Genomic DNA, 6,052 nt, shown 5'->3' with positions numbered 1-6,052 from the left:
TAAGCCTTTTGTTGAAGAAATGGGTCTTGTAACTGGGAACATATGGGCTGTTTTACTTCATTTAATTTCCAAGAAAGCAAAGAAACTTGTGTTTTTATGCTGACTTGCTGTTGTATTTTCCCAATGTTGGAGCTCAATCTTCATGTTGAAGGAGTTTTTGCTGCGGCGGCTCAAACACAATTGGCTAATGCGTGCCCAACACAGCCAAGGTCAGTGCCTCACCTCTTTTCCAGCATATTTCAATTAACGTTTGTTCACTCTCTCTGCTGAGACGCCACGAGAGGCCATCAGGGCAGAATACCCGAGGAGTTATGATCTAACGAGTGGCAGAGACTGTCACTTCATCCCGAGACAGCGAGAGAGAACACCTTCATGGCCAATCAGGTCCGGCTAATGAGACAAGATGGGCCGGGACCGTGGCACAGCCATTACAGCCGCAGTCTGTCAGCACTTTGGTAATGAAGAGACCGTCGGAAGGCAAAACTGTTAGAAAAGAGGACAAGCGTCAATTTAGATTGGGAACAGAAAAGAAGTTTAGACACCGCAGCATGACCGGAGGCGTTTGAACAATAATGAAACTTCCAACAGGATTGATTGTTTACATGTGCAGATAGGCCAGCAAAAACGTGAATATGCTTGTTGTTCCAGATCTGTGTGTATTAGTAAAGTATTAACTGTACTAGATGCATTAAAACTGTTAAATCTATTAGCCTTTTGCTGTCCATATTTCAGTTTTTCCTAATTCAGGCTGATATAATTAATCACAGTGTAATTCATCCAATTTAGTTTTTGATTGCCCATTTAAAATGAATCTCGTACGCAACCAAATTAAGCTTTTTCATTCTTTACCACAAGAGGGCAGGCAATGACTTTGCCTTTTGCTGCGGATGCTGAGGGTGGCTTGATGAACATGCTGTATAGCAGCCTGGTGGATTTTATTCAACTTTGAAGATTTGGGTTATCAGTGGATGCCAGACTCTCAGGCTGTTGGGACCTGATATGAAAGTTACATTTTGTCTTGTGGTGCTGTACGTCCAGCCATATTCATGGCATGACGTGCAGGCTGCTCGAAATATTCTGCAGCTGGCCAAATTTACAGTTGAATTTTCTGTTAACCTCGCGACCGGATGCATGTTGCCTGAAGCATTGACATTCACTCGGAGCATTTTAAGACTTGCAGCCCCTGAACACATTCATGCACTTATCTGTAGTTTAAGACAGGAATACATTTATTTGTATTTCGAAGGTGATTTCCTCTTGACCGAGCGTTGATTGTTTTTACCAGATATTGCTTATTTTGAAGGATTAAAGGAAATACACATTAATACTTTGGTGAATTGATTGTAACCTCCCTCATCGGGCACTTCTTCCATCCATCACCCTTCATGTCATTCTCCTCAATGTTGTGCATTAATCAAGACCTGATTATTATCTGCTGTCAAAGTGTACTTACAACATGTACATCTTCACTGTGTCTTAAGCGACATCATCAAACCCAATAGCTTTTCATAGAACTCAGATAGTGTGAAGTGTATTTATATCTTACTGCAATTCTGGTGCTATAGAAGACTGCAGCGCCCCTGCACGCCACTAGGCGATACACTGAGATAGGAGGATGTTATTTCATTGACTCGAGCTATACTGCATTCATCGGCTCTTTCCAAAGGTTTGTTTCCAAATGTCAATCTAATCAGACATTTGAGTGTCCATCTGCTGAGGTCCTTAACCCACTCCCTTCATTTACATTCAATACTGCACCATGGGAGTTAATGTGCAGTTTGGATCAATCATAGTGTACTTGTCATTCAAGGCCATTCAGATTGTTGTTGTTTTTTGGCAGAATTACAAAACAGGACTTGCTTTTACCTGCTTTTAATTTTTTTTCTTAAAGCAAGTGAAGAAAAATGTGTCGCTGGATCAGAATGATAACGAGTTTATCCTGCAGATAAGCGAGGCAAGTATCTCAAAATAAGCGCCAGTAAATTTCCCTTAAACACGGATGTGGTTTTATTTAAAGGTTTTATTGTGCATACTGCTGTAGAAACCAGCTACACCAGTCGCACCGTTTCCTCATTTTGTTCGCTATGATTCTTCGAAGTCTTCACTTCCTGCTAGATAAAACAACGAGGTGTTTCTCGTGTCCTCCAATATCACTCGTACGCAGTGTCGTTGTGTTTCTATGCAGTTAATATGTCACCGGGTCCACGTTGCATTCCTCGACTCCGGTACAATAGTTTCCTGTCTTTGCAACGGCAGACAAGAGAAACAAAAAAAGGTGATCGGTGGTGCGCAGATTTCAGCACCACAGAAGGTGGACAGCGCTCTCGGGAAGGCAGCGTGAGGGCGGACAGCTCCCACCGACACACACACACACACACACACACACACACACACACACACACACACACACAGCGGCCATCACATGCATGTTCAGATTAAACAAAAAATTCGACCTGTAAAATGGTTGTGTGTATATCCTTTATTGTAGGGCAGGGGGGGACAGTACATGAGTAATTGAGACAGTTTGACACGACAGAAGCAAACATTCATAAAGAAACACCAATAGGACCAGAGATGTGTTTAAGCTGTGATGCGTTATGGGAATATATCCGAAGAAAGAAGGGTAATCTCTTGGCATTCACCGCGTGCCTTAATTGTAAGACATTAAATCAAGGTCCGCTGTGAACACGGAGAGACACAACCCGCTGGTCTGTGTGTGTTTTCGTGCGTGTGTGTGTGTGAGAATGTGTCGTGTGTGTCCAGCTGCATTCACTTTGCTGTGAGAAGCGGCCGAAGACCTCAAACCTTTCCGTCAAACCTGTTATTACGAGTGTAAATGACATAATGGTGCAGCCTCTTGAAGCAGGTTTACTCAACTAAAAACTCTAAAACAGGATGTCAAGTTTGGTCAAGAACGGAAGAAAGAAAAAATCCCAAGCACGGATCCAAAAAGATCAGTCCCAGGCCGCTTTTTCAGGTGAAAATGGATTACGTTTGATGCTTTTCCGTCGACTGCTTTGTCCAAAACTGTAGGAAGATTCAAAGTCCCCCATTATCCCTTAATGCACCTACAAAAAAAGGAAAAAACATAATGCGTCATGAACTTCATAAAGAATTGCAGATGATAACAATATCCTACTCCCCGTTGGCTTGTTCGTTGGCGTCCATTAAAAAGAAGAAAAAAAATGTTCACGTCCAAAAATATCGATTTCCCTGGTCACATAACACACACGCGCACACAGGCTCGCAACCGCTTGCGGCTCGCACGTTAAAACTGCCGTAAAACCGCAAACGGGGCAGCCGAAGTAGCCGATGTGACTGCGGGTTGTCCCGAACGTGGCGGGGCTTGACGGATATGCGCCTCTTCACTCGGGACACCGAGACACGGCACCGACACCGCCTAAGTGGGACGCATCTCTCTCCGTCCGCTCTTTTCCTCTGACTTTGGGATTAATGGTGCTCCAGCCTAACAAATGAGGCATCTGCCTTCAGCACAAGAGGATTGGGAAGAGGGGGGGGGGGGGGGGGGGGGGGTGGGGTGTAAGAGGGGAGGGGTGTTGACGTCACTGGGCAAACAGATGTTCTTCCATATTACCCATCGTCCTCCTCATGACGGCCCCGTGTCCTTGAAACTGGGAGGGAAATTGACGACTTCATATTCGGGGTATTAACGTGTATCGCTCTTATGTGTTAGTGGTCCCGCGGTTTGGTTTGTGAACTTGTTTGCCCGTGTGTGAGTGTGTGCGGGTGTGCGTGCGTGCGTGCGTGCGCGAGAGAGTTTACGGGCCAGGAGAGGATTGGCCAACAATGGTCCTGAATCTGGCATTGGTTGTCAACGGTTACGCAACATTGGGGTATTTAAAAAAAGAGAAGAGAACACGCGTGTGCGTACAAGCACGCTGTAGACTCGCACTTGTTCACGGGCATGCGCACGTGCACTGCTTCTCTTATGCTTACACACATAGGGATGAGGGAGGGGTGGTCGTGTCATCCTGAGCCCACCGTTTGATGTGACGAGCTGGAACTGATTTTTAGTGCTTGGAACAGGATTGGAAAAATGTCACTAAATAAGCCAATAGTATCGTATCTGTCATCAAAGTGACGTAAACAAGTGGTACGTTTTGCTTCGGATGCGCATTAAAGGATTAAATGACTTTCATCATAATTACGTTGTTCTATGTGGGCTGCCAGTACTCCAGGTTATTCTGCGGTGCCGACAGAGAAAAAAAAATGGATTTGCATATCCACGAATGGAGGCTAAAAACGGCCAAAATGCAAATGAAGTCAGTGCGTTCCGATCATAATTAAGCATTCATGTACGTGCTTTCCTTTCGAGTCTCTCGGAGCCTCTAACCTCACCGTCCTCCATCTGACAGCCCGGGTTTTTAACATTAAAGAGAAAAAAAATGATAATCCCTATACATGGAAGCCGTGTAGTGGAAATGAAGGGGTGCAGATGTGGTAATTGCATTGCATTGGCCACTCGCTATAACAGAGATCAGAGAGGGATGCAGAAACAAAGGGAAACGCCATTTTAGACGGAAACGTCCCCATCCCCTTGAAAATACCGGCGTCTGTCGTATCGGCCGTCGTCGGGAGCCTCATTGCGTATCGTCAGCACATCTCCATATTCCGGATCCCTCCATGTAAGTGGCCAGCAACACGACCCCTATTGTCCCTGAGCGCCGCGCGACGAACAAACGATGTGGCTCCGAAACCTCCCGTCCTCTTTACCCTTCTTATCGATTATGCAACCGTCGGCGCAAAGCGATCTGCGCCCCCCCCCTATCCCCCCATCTGCTCGAGTTTGGTGATGTTTTATTTTTTTTCTTCTTGGTGATGTTTTATTTTTTTTCTTCTCCTAGTGCCTTCTTTTTCTTCGCTTTCTTTCCTAAAGTGGTCCACCCCCCCCCCCCCCCCCCAAAGAGCCCGCAATAACAATGGCAAGTGCGGCGTGCATTTGGAAGCGCACAGAACAAACGACGTTCTGCGACACGCAATGATCCGTATTTCCATCTGAACCATTGAAACGCATATTCTACGAACGGGGCGAAGCAAAGACTACGCGTTCATATTGTGCGTATTTGATCAAAGGGGTCGAGCGTAAAAGCGAGCGTAAGCGTCCCATATACTCACCACGATTCGGTCCGCCGGTGGATCCCAGAACACTGCGCTCTGCTAACATGTATCCGTGCTCTGCGGTATTTTCACTTCGCTACAGCATTAATGCTCACTGCGGACCTTTTAACATCGCGGAGTGGCAGTGGCTTGTATTCCCCGGTTCCTTTCGGACAAGCGAAGGCTCCGTTCGGCGAGGGGGCTGATACGACCAATGAGAGCGATGATGTAGCCTCTGCAAAGCATGGCTGCGCTCTCTCGCTTTTTTTTAAAAAGAGGGCAGGTCGTTACAATAAAATCTCTCCCTCTCTTTTCTCTCTCTCTCTAATTTCTCTCCTCTCTCTCTCTCTCTCTCTCTCTCTCTCTCTCTCTCTCTCTCATCTCTCTCCTCTCTTCTCTCTCTACCTCACACGCACACTCGCGCGCACACGCTTTTATACATAGCCTACAAATGCGCGCTCGTTTCAGAGCAAATATATATATGGAAAATCCTCGAGCCTATGAGTTTCATATAATATTCCTCTCACATTTTTGGATTATTTTCACGGATGTTGTAGCTGCTGAACTGCTTTTCAGAGTGCGGTGTGCAACACTTCACAGTAGATATGTTGTCGTTTTATATGTGCAGCTATATTCCATAATCCAGGAAAGGATGAGGAGTGTGTCGCGGGATCGTCGCCTCCCCGACTACGATTAATCACGTTTAATACAGTTTGTCTTGAGAGGTCCATTAGTGCGTTACAGTTTCTGGAATGCAACTCAAGGCTGTAATATGTGGATGCAATTGTATGTTTAGGCTGCCCAGATAATTGAGCAAGATATATTTTTTCCTATCTTCCTGTAATGTGTTTAGGCCCGCGTGATGCAAATACTCTCTCCCTGTTTAGATTTAAATGCCCGAATCCATCATTCTCATTTATGTTTGCACACCTTT

The 6,052-nt window shown here is 45.5% G+C and overlaps 1 long non-coding RNA gene across 1 annotated transcript; it reads right to left on the bottom strand.

Moving 5' to 3' along the window:
* Positions 1-1,104: 1,104 nt before the first annotated feature.
* LOC120812000 (uncharacterized) lies at positions 1,105-5,969 on the bottom strand. The gene is made up of 2 exons (XR_005710503.2): positions 5,137-5,969; positions 1,105-3,068 (listed from the first exon to the last, which is right to left on the bottom strand). It is a non-coding gene; the product is annotated as an uncharacterized LOC120812000 (long non-coding RNA).
* Between the last annotated feature and the right edge of the window lie 83 nt (positions 5,970-6,052).

The sequence above is a fragment of the Gasterosteus aculeatus genome, chromosome 21, assembly GCF_964276395.1.
Source record: "Gasterosteus aculeatus chromosome 21, fGasAcu3.hap1.1, whole genome shotgun sequence".
NCBI classification, from domain to species: domain Eukaryota; kingdom Metazoa; phylum Chordata; class Actinopteri; order Perciformes; family Gasterosteidae; genus Gasterosteus; species Gasterosteus aculeatus.
The sequence above is the reverse complement of the archived record's forward strand: the minus strand, read 5'-3'. Positions and strand labels throughout refer to the sequence as shown.